Here is an 18,647-nt window from a genome sequence, read left to right on the forward strand (position 1 = left end):
CTGTCTTACACAGCCAAAAAGAAATGTGCAGGACTAGAAAAGACCACTCAATTCCACCTGGGGTCTCCCATTGAGATGTATGGAGATGGGACAAATTCACATTCCAGAAAGTTGCTTTTTGAATATTTTTATGATAATTCTATTAGCCCTCCCTAACTTTTATCATGGTACTCTTTACCTGATCGAACATTGAAAATTTAAAAACTACAACTTCTCCCCAATTCCTTGGCCATAGCGATTTATAATACTCCTCCACCAAATCATTTCCTCTTTGAACTAAAATTAAACTTCCTTAAACTTTTCTTCAGGACTAAAACACCTCCTCATTGTTGCTCATAATAAGAAATATCCTTGCAATCATTAGTTGATTATAATGTGGCCTTTTTGATTGATACTCTTACTCTGCAGATGACTACAAATGAACTACATTGAAAAACAGAATCCAGAAACAATTAGATAGATTTGTTCCAGATTTGTAACATCCATGTTATTTTAAACTCCAAAAAGGTGATTTTTAAAAAAGTTTGATATTTATAGATATACCTTAAATAATCTCTTCACATCTTTCATTAGTTTCTCATAATTGTTACTCCTTTTGGTACTTTGCACACATACCAAACTACTACAGTGCTCTGTATAGACCTGCTAGCCACCAGCTGAACTATTTAAAAGATAAGGCTACACTTGTAAACTGGACAAAGTCATTTACCAAAATATATGTGGATCAGTAGGGTCTGGGAATAACAAGCTCAAAATAGAATACTCTGCAACAAAAAAATAATGAATTGAACAAGTTTTCTGAAAACACAGCAAACTGAAATTGTTTGCTAATTTCTTCTGTTAGTTTCTCCGCCAGCTATTGGGAGTGCAAAATGACAGTAGGGGAAAGATTAGGACTTGCCTGAAGCAAAGAATGTTTGATGGAAATTATAACCATAACCTGATGGGCACCAGATGGAAACAGGTAGTTGATAATTGTTGTTTCAGCATCTGGATTCTTGGATCCATGACATAGCTGCATTAGAAGCAACAAAAGCAGGAGGAAACAATGGAAGCCATTGTAGAATGAATGCTTTCATTTTCTAACTGCCTCTGTAGAAAACCAAGAGCCGGCAACAACCATCCCCATCTTGATTCTAGCCAGATTTTCATATTTTAAGCTCTAAATGCATAGTTTTTAAACATTCAATGAATGATGGAATTGCCATGGAATGCAAATAAGAATTCCAGATTAAACATCTGGTTTTATATTGTTTTTTTAATTAAACTTCACCTTTAAGGGTTTCCAATGGAGCACACATTGATGTTAGTTTTGAATCTCACATCATACTGGTACAGACCTTTCTAGATCTGCTGGCAAATAAGCCATAACTGGGCCACTACTGAACATAGCCTCCCACTCTTGTACTTGCCTGGGATAACAGCACTAAGCAGGTGGGGTTCTCATTGAGTCTTATCAGCACAATAACTTTCAAAGACTTCCCTGGTCACAAACAGGGAAAATGTCTGCCAAGCTCATGCCAGTTTAACATTACGTGAGGACAAGAGCCCCATTAAAATGAATGGGAGAAATGTATGCCAGAGGAAAGGCAAGGAACGTTCTAATTAAGTTATTTAAAATGTTTTTAAGGCAGAGGTAGATAAATATTTGATAAGCATGGGATGAAAGATTACCACAACTGGAAGGGAATGTGGAATTGAGGTGACAATCAGATCAGTCATGGTCTTAATAAATGGCAGAATAAGCTCAAGGGGCTGAGTAGTCCACTTCTACACCTAATACCTTTGTTTTTTTTTACCTAATTTAAAAAAATCTTTAAATGTGTGGATGTGTGTTTTACTTTAAAAGATATATTTAGTTTTGTGTTTTTAAAAACATGGAGTTATTTTGAATGTTTCTGAATGTCAAAGACATTTACAAACATTTAATAGTGATGGCTTTCATAGCCAACAGAGCAAGTGCTATCATTTTCTTAGTACATTCATATAAAACTTCTAATCTTTTTCATTGAAAGGAAAAACAAGAACTTGCATTTGTAAGTTGTCCTTTCATGACTTAAAGATATTCCAGACTGCAATAATAACCAAAGTGGTGCATCTGAATGCTGATCTGTGTTGTGCTGTGGGGAAATGTTTTCTGTAAATATGTCAGAAGTGGTGTATTGATAAGTGAAGGACAGCTGAAGAGAGACATGACAAAGTCAGCCAGTCAATTATGCTTAGCAGTGGTGTTGGAAAAGTACCCAATTTGCAAGTAGAAAAACTTCCCAAACTCCATTTGGAAAATCATAGTCTAATTAGGGACAGTCAGCATAGCTTTGTGCAGAGCAAATTGTGCCTTACAAACTTGACTGAATTTTTTGAGAAGGTGACGAGGGTGATTGATGAAGGTGAAGCTGTATGCATGGATTTCAGTAAGGCATTTGAACAGATCCCTCATGGGAGGCTCACCGAGAAGATTAAGATGCATGGGATCCACAGTGAGTTGGCCATTTGGATTCAGAACTGGCTTACCCAGGGGGGATGGGAGCCGGAGGGATAGGTCAGTGGAAGAAGTGCATGGAGTAAAGTCAGATCTAACATATAGAGAGGCTTTGAGGAAGGAGAAGCAGAGTACAGTGTATGTAAGAAAGGTGGATGGGCTAAAGTGCATTTACTTAAATGCAAGAAGTGTCAGGAATAAGGGTGATGAACTAAGAGCCTGGATAAATAAGTGGAACTATGATATTGTGGCTCTTGCAGAGACTTGGCTGTCACCAGGGCAGGAATGGATACTGAATATTTCTGGATTTCAGTGTTTTAAGAGGGATGGGGAGGGAGGGGGGGGGAAGAAGAGGAGGCGTGATGTTACTAGTCAGGGATACTATTACAGCTGCAGAAAAGGGTGGATAATGTAGCAGGATGCTCTCTAGAGTCAGTATGGCTGGAAGTTAGGAAAAAGAAAGGAGCAGTTACTCTACTGGGAGTATTCTATAGGCCCCTAGGTAGCAGCAAAGATACTGAGGAGCAGATTGGGAGGCAGATTTTGGAAAGTACAAGAATAACAGGGTTGTTATCATAGGAGACTTCAACTTCCCAAATATTGATTGGCACCTGCTTAGTACCAAAGGTTTAGACAGGGCAGTTTGTAAAGTGTGTTCAGGACGGATTCCTGTCACAGTGCGTTGACAGGGCGACTAGAGGGAATGCCATATTAGATCTAGTTTTAGGTTATGAACTGCGTCAGGTGACAGATCTCTCAGTGGGCGAGCATTTCGGGGACAGTGACCACCGCTCCAGAACCTTTAGCATTGTCATGGACAAGGATAGGAGCAAAGAGGACAGGAAGATATTTAATTGGGGAAGGGCAAATTATGAGGCTATAAGGCTAGAACTTGCGAGTGTGAATTGGGATGACATTTTTGAAGGGAAATGTACTATGGAGATGTGGTCGTTGTTCAGGGATCTCTTGCAGGAGGTTAGGGATAAATTTGTCCCCGTGAGACAGAGAAGGAATGGCAGGGTAAAAGAACCATGGGTGACAAGAGAGGTGGAACAACTAGTTAGGAAGAAGAAGGCAGTATACATAAGGTTTAAGAAGCAAGGATCAGATAGGTCTCAAGGAATATAGGGTAGCAAGGAAGGTAGCAAGGGCTGAGGAGAGCAAGAAGGGGACATGAAAAGGCTTTAACGAGTAGGGTTAAGGAGAATCCCAAGGCTTTTTTCACTTATGTGAAGAGCAGAAGGATGACGAGAGTCAAGGTAGGACTGATTAGAGGCAAAGGTGGGAAGATGTGCCTGGAAGCTGTGGAAGTGGGTGAGGTCCTCAATGAATACTTCTCTTCAGTATTCACCAAGGAGAGGGGTCTTGATGACACCGAGGACAGTGTTGGTAAGGTTAATGTTCTGGAGCATGTAGATATCAAGAGGGAGGATGTGTTGGAGCTGTTAGAAAATATAAGTCCCCGGGGCCTGATGGAATATTCTCCAGGCTGCTGCGCGAGGCGAGGGAGGAGATTGCTGAACCATTGGTTAGGATCTTTGAGTCCTCCTTGTCCACGGGAATGGTACTGGAGGATTGGAGGGTGGCAAATGTCGTCCCCTTATTCAAAAAAGGAAGTAGGGATGGTCCAGGGAATTACAGACCAGTGAGCCTTACGTCAGTGGTGGGCAAGCTGTTAGAGAGGATTCTAAGAGATAGGATCTATGAGCATTTAGAGAATCATGGACTGATGAGGGACAGGCAGCATGGCTTTGTGAAGGGAAGATCTTGCCTCACAAGCCTGATAGGGTCCTTTGAGGAGGTGACCAGGAAGATTGATGAGTGTAGTGCAGTAGATGTGGTCTACTTGGATTTTAATAAGGCGTTTGACAAGGTTCCACGTGGTAGGCTTCTTCAGAAGGTCAGAGGGCAAGGGATCCAGGGAGGCTTGGCCGTGTGGATTCAGAATTGGCTTGCCTGTAGAAAGCAGAGGGTTGTGGTGGAGGGAGTGCATTCAGATTGGAGGGCTGCGACTAGTGGTGTCCCACAAGGATCGGTTCTGGGACCTCTATTTTTTGTGATATTTATTAATAACTTGGATGAGGGGGTGGAAGGGTGGGTTAGCAAGTTTGCAGACAACACAAAAGTCAGTGGTGTTGTGGATAGTGTGGAGGGCTGTAGAAACTTACAGAGAGCTATTGATAGGATGCAGAGCTGGGCTGAGAAGTGGCAGATGGAGTCCAATCCGGAGAAGTGTGAGGTGGTACACTTTGGGAGAACTAACTCCAAGGTGGAGTACAAGGTTAATGGCAGGATTCTGGGGAATGTGGAGGAGCAGAGGGATCTGGGGGTTCATAGCCACAGATCCTTGAAAGTTGCCCCACAGCTGGATAGTGTAGTTAAGAAAGCTTATGGGATGTTAGCATAAGTCGTGGGATCGAGTTTAAGAGCCGCGAGGTAATGATGCAGCTCTACAAAACTCTGGTTAGACCACACTTGGAGCACTGTGTCCAGTTCTGGTCGCCTCATTATAGGAAGGATGTGGAGGCGTTGGAAAGGGTGCAGAGGAGATTTACCAGGATGCTGCCTGGTTTAGAGAGTATGCATTATGAGAAGAGACTAAGGGAGATAGGGCTTTACTCTTTGGAGAGGAGGAGGAGGATGAGAGGAGACATGACAGAGGTATACAAAATATTAAGAGGAATAGATAGAGTAGACAGCAAGCACCTCTTTCACAGGGCACCAATGCTCAATACAAGAGGGCATGGCTTTAAAGTAATGGGTGGGAAGTTCAAGGGAGATATCAGAAGGTTTTTTACCCAGAGAGTGGTTGGGGCATGGAATGCACTGCCTGGGGCGGTGGTGGAGGCAGGTACATTGGCCAAATTCAAGAGATTGCTAGATAAACACATGGAGGAAGTTAAAATGGAGGTATATGCAGGGGGAAGGGTTTAGATAGTTTTTAGGCGAGGTTTAAAGGTCAGCACAACATTGTGGGCCGAAGGGCCAGTATTGTGATGTACTTTCTATGATTCCCCGTAGAAGACAGAGCGTAGTGGTAGATGGGATTTATTCTAGCTAGAGGTCTGTGACCGGTGGTGTTCCTCAGGGATTCATACTGGGACCTCTGCTGTTTGTGATGTATATAAATGACCTAGATGAAAATGTACATGGTGGGTTAGTAAGTTTGCAGATGATACGAAGATTGGTGGTGTTGTGGATAGTGTAGAAGACTAGCAAAGGATACAGCAGGATATAGATCAGTTGCAGATGTGAGCGGAGAAATGGGAAGATGGCCAAATGGGAAGTGTTGCACCTCGGGAGATCAAATGTAAAGAAACAGTACACTGTTAATGGCAAGACCCTTAACAGTGTTGATGAGCAGAAGGATCTTGGGTCCAAGTTCATAGCACCCTGAAACTGGCTACACAGGTTGATAGGGCGGTAAAGAAGGCATAAGGCATGTTTGCCTTCATTAGTTGAGGCACTGAGTTCAAGAGTCAGGAAGTTATGCTGCAGCTTTATAAAACATTAGTTAGGCCGCATCTGGAGTATTGCATTCAGTTCTGGTTGCCCCATTATAGGAAGGATGTCAAGGCTTTGGAAAGGATGCAGAAGAGGTTTGTCAAGATGCTGCCTGGATTAGACGGCACGTGCTACGAGGACAGATTGGATAAATTTGGGTTGTTCTCTCTTGAGCGGCAGAGGCCGAGGGGAGATCTGATAAAAGGTTTATAAGATTATGAGAGGCATAGACAGACAGCCAGTATCTTTTCCCCAGGGTTGAAATGTCTAGTACCAGAGGGCATGCATTTAAGGTGATAGGGGCAAGTTCAAAGGAGATGTGCGGTGCAAGTTTTTTTTAAAACACAGAGAATGGTGGGTGCCTAGAATGCGCTGCCTGGGGTGGTGGTGGAGGCAAATAGGATAGAGGCATTCAAGAAGCTCTTAGATAGGCTCATGAATGTGAGGGAAATGATAGGATATGAACATTGTGTGAGAAGAAGGGATTAGTTTAGTTGGGCATTTTATTACTAATGTAATTGGTTCAGCACAACATTGTAGGCTGAAGGGCCTGTTCCTGTGCTGTACTGTTCTATGCTCTATGCTTTGCACTGTAACACTGATAATTACACAAAAAGGTGGTCTAACAACTTCATATTAAAATCAGATAATGCTCTATCATGCTTTCATTTTTGGAAAAGATACTTCATAAATTTAAGGCACATGGGATCTAAGGTGAGCTGACTAATTGGATCCAATAGCAGCTTGGTGATAGGAGGTAGAGGGTTGGGGTGGAAGGATGTTTTTCTGATTGGTAGTCTGTGACCAGTAGTGTACTGCAGGCATCAGTGCTAGGACCCTTGTTGTTTATGATGTATATTATTGACGGATGTGAATATAGAGGTACAATTAGTACCTCTAAAGTTGGGAAGTTATGTTGCAACTTTACAAAACACTGATTAAACTGCACTTGGAAGTATTGTGTGCAACTCTGGCCACAATACCATAGGATGGGTGTGATTTGTATCTTCTTCCCCTCCCACTGGGCAGAAGATACAAAAGCTTGAGAACATGTACCATTGGGCTCGTTATCATCAATCTCTTGAAGGGACCTCTTACACACTAAAGGTGAATTCTTGATTTCTCAACCTACCTCATTCATGGTTCTTGCACTTTACTTGTATGCCTGTCTAACTACACTGCACTTTCTCTGTAACTGCAACACCATATTCTGCATTCTATTTTCCTTTTTACTTCCTCGATGTAATTATGCACAGAATAATCTGTCTGGATGGCATGCAAACAAAAGCTTCACTGTATTGCGGTATATGTGACAATAATAAACAAACTACCAATTGGGGAGCTGATGCTTCAGTACTAAGGCATTGTGAGACCACATCTGGAGTGCAGTGTACAATATTGGTCTCCTTAAAGGAGGATGCCAATGTGTTGGAAGCAATTCAGAGAAGCCAGTTTACTAGACTGATAGTTTATTAGACAGGCTTTGCTTATATGTGCTAACGTTTAGAAGAATGAAAGAGCCTGATTGAAACAAAATCCTGAAGGGTCTTGACAGGGTGGATGTGGAAAAGATGTTTTCTTGTGGGAAAACTAAGAACTAGGTGTCACTCATTAAAAATAATGGATTGTTTGTTTAAAACAAAGATGAGGTAGATTATTAGAGTGACAAGTCTTTGTGGATCTCTCCCATAGAGCAGTGGAAGCAGAATCTTTGAATATATTTAAGCAGAGGTAGCTTGAGTGGGTCGAATGGCCTGCTTCTGCACTTAGTTTGCATATATAAGCATGAACCTCATTATATGGTGATCCACAATTTCATTTAAATATGGCTAATGATGTTTGCATACTCCAAAAACCCCACTCAATCCCATGAATTAGGGATTGGTTTGGTGAGTGCAGCACTTTGGACAGTAACCATACTTAAGACATTCACTACAAGACTATTTTGAAACTTATAACTACCATATAGTTGACATACTGGTGGGTTTGATTGCCAGGGGTTCGGTGAGATAAAAAGAAATGAGCACATTTCAATTTATTGCTGATCCTGTTGCAGAAAATTCTAATTACACATCTAGGAAAATAAGGAGGGACCTATTGACAAAGAATAGTGCACCAGATTGCTACATTCCTCATCTTCCCACTGCAGGAAAATCTTGGCTGTTAAAAAATTGTAGCATCTACTTTGTATGTGACTGGCTTACTTTGTGCATCGGATGTTTTTTTGTAAGTTAACATCCAGCCCATTACTGTGGAAATGTAGCATTTAAAAGAGCTTATTTCAAATTAACTTTGAGCTGAATAAAAACAGCACTGACAACTTTCTAAATGTTCTTTGTTGTATACTTTCTATACTGCAATCTCCTACAAAAAGAGTTGAAAAGTCCATTCCTTTAAAAGAAAATCTTGTTGCAGGAAAGTGAGATATTGTTTGTGATAATTACACTTTTATTAACAATTTCAATATATATGTGCAGTAAACTGTCAATCTGTTGGCATTACTGTCCAGATCAATATTTAGGAAATCACCATCTGATCTGTCAACAAGTTTCACAACAAAAATAGAACAAATACCTACTGGCATCTCTCATTATTCCTGCTATTAACAAAAACAAATTAATAAACTAGTTCAATGCAAATTTATTTAACCACAGGATCATTTAAATGAGACTAATGATGCTCCATGTATTCCTAAAACCCACAGTTCAGTATTTTAACCACAGACTTAATTTATTATAATTTATGCTCTAAATGAAAGAAACATTGATGTTGTATTTAGCAAAGTAAGGGAGATCATGAATATAAACATCAAAGACAATAATTGAAAAATTCAACCTTGTTATTAAGTTATCTTAAATTAAGATTGTCTTTAAGATTTCAAGTCCAAATTAGTAAAGACAATGTAGTTTGGACCATGAAATGTTCATGTTTGGTTGCTGTACCTAAGCCTAGGTGTACAGTGCTATTTAGAAATAGCCTTTTAAATGTTCACTTAGATTGATACCCAGAGACAACATTGATAATATGTCTAATGCTTGTACAGCAACCTCTTCAATTTTTTCCTTCTTTCATGTTATGACTAATTTCCATCTTAACTCCAGGATTAGGATGCTATATTTTGTCACTCATTTCCTTTAAGCAACTATGAAAGGTTGAGGTCTCTATAAATCTTTAGGGGTGACACTATCATCTTGCCCACTTGAGTACTCATTCATTACCTCAACCTACCTCCTAACCAAGTTTCTCTCATTCTGTAAATACCCAAGGTTTTCAACGTGTAAATAACACCGACAGCCACTGTTCTTAAAGATGCAACAGATTAGAATTATGTAAAAATCAAAATATATGCACATGACCTTAACTCTGCATATTTATTCTCCACACAAGTTGCAGCCCTTAATCAGAATGCCTTTACATTTTGTCAGTTTTTCTTCAATGAAATGTGTAACAAATTCCTAGATGTTTTCCAGCTCTGTGCTCACAGAAGTGCATTTCAGTCATTAGATGGTAAAATTGAAAATTAAAAATTTAATCTCTAGTCAGTGTCCCTTTATTTTAGCTCTATCAATTACTGAGGACTTGCAGCTAATATTCCAGAATTTAAATCAAGCAGAAAAACAGTCTGCATATACATCCTCAGTATTTTGTCTCTTAATCATTTTAATCACACCGCAATTTCCTTTCTTCAAGCAATAACAGTCCCAATTCTTCAGAGCCTTGCACCATATACTGTACCTATTTTCCCAATCAAGGCCTTATGCTAGTGAATCTGCACTGTACCCCTGTACTTCAACTTCTTTCTTGTTCTCTGGTACACAAACCTAAACATAGTACAACAAACACTTATGCTGCATTTGTAAGGCTTAAATTCACTATTTTGATTTTTGGTTCAATTTGGTTGTGGAGGGGTGGGAAAGAGTGCCTTCATTTTTTTTTATTATTGTTTGGGAAAAATCAGTTAAAAACATACTAATCAATAAAAATGCATAAATTTTCCTCACAATAAACACAACTAAATTGAAGTAACAACTTATACACATTCAAATTTATATTCAGGTCATAAAAATGTATTTAGTATTGTGCCTCAGTACTTTTCCCAGAAAATACTTGTTTTAAATATGTACACAATTTATGTAACATAAATATATCTATACACAAATACAAAAATTGTGCTTGAAGTGTGGATGCCCCAAGATTCAAAAAAAATCATGGTATACATTTTTTAAAATTCTGCAGACAATTAGTGCCTTCCTCTTCAGTCACTCATAATATGAATCCAAGAGATGGAATACTCCATGTCTGAATACCAACTATATCAAAAATGTTTGACTAATTCTGACTGGTGTGTATACTCACCTTTCTAGAATGCTAGTGTTGTAATACTTCGATTTGGAGTGACTGTATTGTTTAATTGTAAATTAATTATGCAGCAACTCCTGAACCTCTTCTCATGCAAAGCAATTAAAGATTGAAATGTAATTCTCAAAAATTCAGGAAAATCACTTCTTTTGCACATCAATCCAAAACCAATCTTAGCCCTGAAGTTACCGTGCGTTGTCTAAGTGGCCTGTTGTTTGCCCTCATCTGATGAAGGGTCTTCACCCTGAAACATTAACTGTTTCTCTTTCCACAGATAATGCCTGATGTTGACCGTTTCTGGCATTTACTGATCCTATGTCAGATGTCTAAAATCTGCAGAGTTTTTGATTTTCAGGAAAAAAGATAGGTCATGCTTCTCACATACATCAAGTGGTTGGAAGTTCAACAGAGAACAGGTTACAAGCTCAATCATCAAAGCCTTCTTCAGATTTTGGTTGAAGTGTACGTTCAATTCTCACTACAAGTAAGGCAGAAACCTGGTGAACATGGATAGCTTTACTTTTGAGATCTTTGATTCAGAACGTAACATTCCCCGTCACAAACTAAAGCTTGCAAAATAAAAGGCACAATTTTTGCTTTGGAATTGATCAACTTGTACAACTGAGGGATTTCACTCCAGAGATAGGCACAGTCTTGAGTATTTAATCAAAAAACCAACACCCTTGGAAAAAGAAAACCAAGAAACATTGTGACTGACAGGGTCAATTTCTGTGCTAAACACCTTTACTGGCAGATTACAAATTAGGTTTGCTTCAATTCCTATCTATGTCTGAATGAAACACCAGCATGATTGACAAAATCCAGTACCTTCTTAAAAGCATAGCCAGCCTTGAGCAGCAAGTCTAAGAAGTGCAGGGGTCCAACATGTGCATTTCAAAATGAGGGCAAGTTGATTTCAAATCACAAAACAGCTTCACCAGAATTAGTCAAGACATGTGATGTCAGCCCTTGGCCCTTTGACTGCACTGAAAACTTATCAAAGCATTGTTATGGGATAAAAGAAATAGCACCCTGTACAATTTCCATGTATGCCATTGTAGTATGCCTCCCCATTTTCATTCTCATTACCAGCGAACGATCTTTACAGCTGGGTCGATGCATCTGAGGGCTTTCATCAAGGGTAATAGCTTTTTATTTTAATTGCTCATCATCCACTGTATGAAATCAGTTACAAATCATTTTCAAAAACCTATGGCAAACACTTGCCATAAAACTGGCAGGCATGTGGCAGAATTCTTGAAGGGTTCCTTTTGCACAAAAACTCACCAAGGAGCCCCATATGCTTGATTCAACACAGTTCCCAAATGCACCATTAGCCAAACAAACTAAAGCCTTTCATTTAATTGCAGTTTCTGCTGATGATCCTGTGATGTTCCAGAAAATAAAAATGGATATTTTTTTTTTAAATGTGATGTGCAATGTAGAATATGTACACCAAAATTCATCAGGTGGTTTTGCCAATAATTGTAGAAGTAAGTCTGCTTATTTAAAGACTAATCCAGCCTTTCCCTTAAATTTTTCCTTAGATTCTCCATTTTTGTACACTTAATTGCACACACTTTTGGCTTTCACCTTATTTCCATCTGTATTATTACTTTTTTTTTTAAAAATCTGACCAAAACAACTTGCAGACAAATGGGATTGATTAGTAGTCTATATGCATGACTTAAAAGCCACATGCAACAGTCTGAAGGCAAAATCCAAATCCTGAATCGGTGCCATTTTTTGCCGATAGAATACAGTATACCCTCAGCCATTTGGCATCCAAGGGGAATGGGGTGCGGGGAGGGGTGCTGATTGCATGAATATGCTGGTTACATGAGAATTGCTCAAACATTACCGTGCATTACAAGATAGTATTCGTGAACATTTAAATAAATTGCACACTATATGTCATCTCCTTCCCCTTTTAAATAACACCATTTCACAATGCAATTCTATATTTTAAGACTAAACAGTATTAATGTAAAATACAGCAAAAAATAAATCAAATGAATGACTGTCTTCACCATCACAAGAAGTTGTAAATCTTCAGAGGATGATGCTGCTAATTAGTCTACAACTGCACCCCCATTCTGCATGAATGTAAATAAACTAAAAATGTCTTTTACCATTTACTTTGTATAACACTAGAAATAAAATTCATTGTTTGAGCTTATTTTCATAAAAACAAATTTTTACTGGATGAAAATTTTGGATGCATGAATCCTGGATAAGTGTTTACTGCATTATGATAAACTATGATTTTCCAAGAAATTTGGGATTGCTTCCTTTGTTTTGAATATTGGTTAAAACTACAGAAATGTTCACAACCACTATATTTACTATCCAGGGAAATCTTTTGATCACACATTCATAGTATTACTCTGACCACCTAAGCAACATTTCCTGTATCTACCTCAAGTTCTTCTGCTCAAACTCTCATCCATGTCTTTGTTACCATTACTCTTGATTATTCAAATGCATGGCAATTTGCATTTAGGGCAAGAAAAATAAAGTTAACTTTTTAAGGATGGTTACCTAAGTAGTAGATCTAGATGAGGGCAGCCCACTCAGATGAGAGATTTTGAAGTAAGATGATATGATCATCTACGTCAAAAGTTGCAGACAGATAGATAAACATGAAGAATCATAGAAAGGAATATCATCTAAGGAAAGAATGCAAAGTTATCAAAATTACAGCTCTCCATATATGCACGTAGGTATTATAGGAGATGAAACAAGCATGGAAGATCACACAACTTCAAAAACATCTGGTTGCCCCATGAACAAAAAAAAGTACAAGTGGAAAACTAATTGTTGAAAAAGAAGTTTAGTTCAATTCAGGGTAATCCATACCCTTGACAAACATCAGGGTGCTAACTGTTTAAAGTTACACCTGATTAACAGCTGCAAACTCTGAGCCAATATTCGCTATACACAAAACATTTTGACATGGATTTGGTGAAGGCACCATAAAAAAAAGAAATGCTTTTTTGTAATATACTACAATAGGATTGATTATACATCCAAAAACAGGATAGACAACTGCTAAAATTAACCGAATCAAATTTCAAATTAACTACTCTTAAGATCTGAACAATCTGCAAGATGTTTCCGGGGTGCATCCAAATTGGTAAGAATTGCCATTATTCTGTTGGAATTAGTGTCACAAATAATCATGAGGATCCTGGAGATTTAAACAACAATGACGAGGGCAACACTGCACATCTTCAATAAGGATGGGTCAAGGAAAAGGCACTCTAAAAATTATACATCAAGTAGTTTGGCTAGCCTGTGGGCATTGCTGAGGTTATTCTCAAGCAACTCAGTTAAACTGAAAGGGCAATCAGGTAGGTAGCATTTGACTTGAGTAAGCAGAGAATGAAAGCTCTAGTATACTGACAATGATGTCCTTAGTAAAGGCAGTTTACCAGATGGAGATCACGTAGTATTCTAAAGACTAACCAATAGCGATAAGAATTCAAGCCACAATTGGAGAATCACAATGATACAGCACACAAGGACAAGAACATGTAGTCCATTGAGCCTGTGTCAATTCTTCAATAGAGCTATCCAACTTGTCACTTTGCCTGCATAACTGCCCTTATGCCTGCAAATTTTACTATTTAAATATTTAACCAATTCATTTTTGAAATTTGTTGTTGAACCTGCTACCACCACCTTTAAAGGCAGTGCACTCAGATTATAAATTACTGCACAATGTTTTTATGCTGCTTTTTTTGTTTTTGCCAATATTCTTAAATCTGTGCTTTTTGTTGAGCTTACAGATATAGGAAAATTTACTTTATCAAAAATTCTATCACATCCTCTCTTAACCTTCTTTGCTCCAATGAGGATAATTCCAGATTCTCCAGTCACTTCACAACAATGGAAGTCCCCACCCCCACCCAAATAAAACTTCACAAAATCTCCTCTATCCCCTCCCCAAGACCTCGACATCCTAAAGTGGGCAGTCCAGTTGGAACCTAGCCAGTGCCTTATGAAATTCATACCCTTCTTTGATTTTCTATTCTATGCCTCCATGATTAAGCAAAACACTTCATATCTCTTTTCAACAACTTGCCTTGCTACCTTCAGGGTTTTGAATGTGCAGTTTACATTTAATCTCCTCATCTTATCAACCAAAATGAATCACAACTACTTTTCTATGATAAATTTCACCTGCATGTATCTGCCAATTACATTAGTTTGCCTATGCCCTCCTGAAGTTTGTTACTATTTGCTTTACTGTTTAGTCATCTGCAAACTTTAAAATTTTACACTAAAAGCTGAAGCCCAGAACTTTATTTAAATCAGTAGAACAGTGATCCTAACAGTAACCACCACAGGATTCTACTACACTCATCTGAAGAACCATGGTGCCCTATCACTCCTTAGAACAGCAGGATAGAAGCTGTCCTTGAGCTTGGTGGTACATGCTTTCAGGCTTTTGTATCTTCTGCCTGATGGAGAGGGGAGAAGAAAGAATGTCTGGGTGGTGTTGATTGCTAATGTTTATTAGTATTTAAGAGCCCAAATAACTGTACTACCTTCATCAATCTCCTCTGTTATTTCATCAAATTAAATGATATTAGTACCTACACAGACACGAAATCATGACACCAAATTGAAATTTTATCAAGGCCTGCATCAGGGTCTCATTTTCATTCCAAAAGAAAACCATTTTTCCCTCTTTAGAAACTTAATAGCCATATAAACTAGGATGAACATAGTTTAGAAGTACCACAACAATAATGGCTCCCGCACTACCATCCAAATATGCTGATTACCAAGATTCTGAGACCACTGACATCTCGGAGTTAAATTCACTGAAATGGATAAAGCAGACAAAACTCAAAAACAGAATACAGATTAAGCAGAAAAATGAACATAACATTAAAGAGAGCCACAGAATTCAGTCATTTTTAAAATCAATATTATTCAAAATAAAGTATATATGATCACTGAAGGTTGCTTTTCAACTAAGTGGTGACCCTTTCTGAAGGACAGATAGACCACAATTTCACAATAGCGTAACAATGGGTTTCACAGTCACCGCTGCGGGCACAAGATCAGTCTTCCAGAGAGTGAACCCGCAGAAAGCATCTGGCCCAGATAGTGTCCCTGGCAGCGTCCTTAGATCCTGTGCAGATCTGCTGGCGGGGGTATTTGCAGACATTTTTAACCTCTCCCTGCTTCAATCTGGAGGCTCCCACCTGCTTTGAGAAGGCCACTGTCATCCTGGTACCTAAGAAAAACAAGGTTACGTGCCTTAATGACTACCAGCCGATGGCTCTCACATCCACCATCATGAAGTGCTCCGAGAGGCTGGTCACGGCACACATTAACTCCAGCCTCCCGGATAACCTCAACCCACTGCAATTTGCCTACTGCCGAGACAGGTCTACGGCGGATGCCATCTCCCTGGCCCTACTCTCATCTCTGGAGCATTTGAACGGTAAAGACACCTACATTAGACTATTGTTTATTGACTACTGCTGCCTTCGATACCATCATTCCAAGCAAACTCATCTCCAAACTCTGAGACCTGGGACTCAACATCTCCCTTTGCAACTGGATCCTTAATTTCCAGACCGCAATCAGTAAGGATAGGCAGTAACACTTCTGCCACAATTATTCTCAGCACTAGTGCCCCACAAGGCTGCGTCCTCAGCCCCCTACTCTACTCCCCATATACTCATGTCTGCGTGGCCAGATTCTGCTCTAACTCCATCTACAAGTTTGCAGATGATACCACCACAGTGGGCCATATTTCAAATAACGACAAGTTGGTGTACAGGAAGGAGATAGAGAGCTTAGTGACATGATGTCATGACCACAACCTTTCCCTCAATGTCAGCAAAACAAAAGAGCTGGTCATTGATTTCAGGAAAGGGGCCAGTGCACATGCTCCCGTCTACATCAACGGTGCTGAGGTCAAGAGGTTTGAGAGCTTCAAGTTCCTTGGAGTGAACACCACCAATAGCCTATCCTGGTCCAACCACAGAGATGCCACAGCCAAGAAAGCTTACCAGCGTCTCTACTTCCTCAGAAAGCTAAAGAAATCCCCTTTGACCCTCACCAATTTTTATTGATGCACCATAGAAAGCATCCTATCTGGATGCATCACGGCTTGGTATGGCAACTGCTCCTCCCGTGACCACCAGAAACTACAGACAGTTGTGGTCACAGCTCAGCACATCATGGAAACCAGCCTCTCCTCCATGGATTCTGTCTACACTTCTTGCTGCCTCAGTAAAGCAGCCAGCATAATCAAAGACCAAGACATTCTTTCTTCTCCCCTCCCATCGGGAAGAAGATACAAAAGCCTGAAAGCTCATACAACCAGGCTCAAGGACATCTTCTATTCTGCTGTTAAGAGTCTATTGAACTGTTCCCTAGTAAGACAAGATGGGACTCTTGACCTCACAATCTACCCCATTGTGACCTTGCACCTTGTTGTCTATCTGCACTGCACTCTCTCTGTAGTTGTTACACTTTATTCTGCATTCTATTGTTCTTTTACCTTGTACTACCTCAATGCACTGTGTAATGAATTGATCTGTATGAACGGTATGCAAGACAAGTTTTTCACTGTACCTTAGTACATGTGACAATAATAAACCAATCTTTCTGATTTGTCTACACATCTGCTCTAGCTCCTAATGACTGTTAGCAGGCCTACTTTATACCCTCAGCTAAATGATTGTCCCTTTTTTGTTTCTTAGCTCTACTCATTTGGCCTTCGAAGATATCCTCCCTCATTATTGCAGAAATGGTATCTAATCAATACAGCTACGTCACCTCATCTCTCCCTATACCACCCACCTTTCCTGTCATGCCAGAAGGTTCTATCCCCTGAAATGTTGAATTACCAATCCTGACATTCTTTCAACAATGTCTCTGATCTACTAACAACATGGTATATTCCCATGTGCTGATCAATGTTCTAAGTTCATCTGCTTTGCTAGTCAGATCCCTTGCATTAAGGAAGATGCAGTTCAGCCATACATTGACACATGTGCGTTATCATGGCCACATCTGCTCTGTCTGTTGAATAGTTTTCCTTCTAAATGTGACTGCCCCTACCCCCTGCCATATTAGTTTATTCCAACAATGGAGCTCGTTTTGTCCCTGCCACAGTAAGCTCCCCCCAACCCCAGAAACTGTTGGTAATCCTGTGTTCAGGTTCTTCCTGAACACAATGTTGATTTAATTTGAAGTACAGGGTTATGGTTATGACCGTTCTTGCAAGAGAAATAAAATTAAAAATCCAAGTAAATAAGGGCAAGGATTGGTACACATCTTGTCATGATCAGATTTTTAACACAGAACTGATGAGGAATCGCAGAAGCTTCTTGTTCAGTTTGGTTAAATTGCCTTCCTGCTGAGATTTTGGGAAGGGGCTAATTGGATTGCAGCTCTTTTCAGGTTAATTTGAAAGTTGCTCAATGTATCAAGCATATATATACACACCTCCATACTGAAGTTATGATTCAACCAGCAACCAGTTTACTCTACACACCACAATTACTGTTCATTGAGAAAAAAGTTGACCTCATGCTATCAGATAATATTTGTGGGTTTCCAGCTAATCTTTATACTTTGTTGTATTAAATCTTTATTTGTCAAGGTTTTAACCATTCAGTAAACCTATTTAAAACCCTTGAGCAGTGTATCCAATTTTAAGCCCTCCAAGTTATCTGCAAACTTGTATAAACAACTTTATATCCCTTCATTTGTCACTGATATCAATTTATGAAAAAAAAATGAACAGTTAATATTCCTGGGGAAACATAAGCAGTCACATCCCACCAGCAGTCTTTTATCACTACTTTGTATCAATTATCAATCTACAAAGTTACCTGTGTTCTGTTATTTTCCCCAACCACCTCTTAACTGGAACCTCATATTGCTTTCATTATTTTCTCCTATACCAGTTTCCCTCTTGCGCCAAATCTATTATTTTCCTTGTCTTAACTTATTTTTTTGGGAAGTTTTGCACTAGTGGGATTCTCCAGAAAAGATATAGATATACTTACTTAACAAGCCTACCTTTTTCTTTCTAATACTGTGTCATTTGCTTTTCTTCAACAGGACTGCACCATTTCCCCCAACCTTAATCTCATGCCTATTACTTGATACAGATTTAGAAATATTTACAGCTAGTTTCTTTCATTGTTTTTAATATTTCTATTTGCTCTGATACTTTTTTGTAAAGAGATCTTCCAGCTTTCTTGATTTCAGTTCTTCTTACATTTATGTAAACATTTACTTTTGGTTTCATAGTTTTCAGTCA

At 39.2% G+C, this 18,647-nt stretch overlaps 1 protein-coding gene across 1 annotated transcript in view; it reads right to left on the reverse strand.

Annotated features, from left to right (window-relative positions):
• The window catches only part of cdyl (chromodomain protein, Y-like), a 171,572-nt gene that overhangs the window by 69,647 nt on the left and 83,278 nt on the right, over nt 1-18,647 (reverse strand). The window lies entirely within an intron of this gene.

The sequence above is a fragment of the Pristis pectinata genome, chromosome 5 (genome assembly GCF_009764475.1).
Source record: "Pristis pectinata isolate sPriPec2 chromosome 5, sPriPec2.1.pri, whole genome shotgun sequence".
NCBI classification, from domain to species: domain Eukaryota; kingdom Metazoa; phylum Chordata; class Chondrichthyes; order Rhinopristiformes; family Pristidae; genus Pristis; species Pristis pectinata.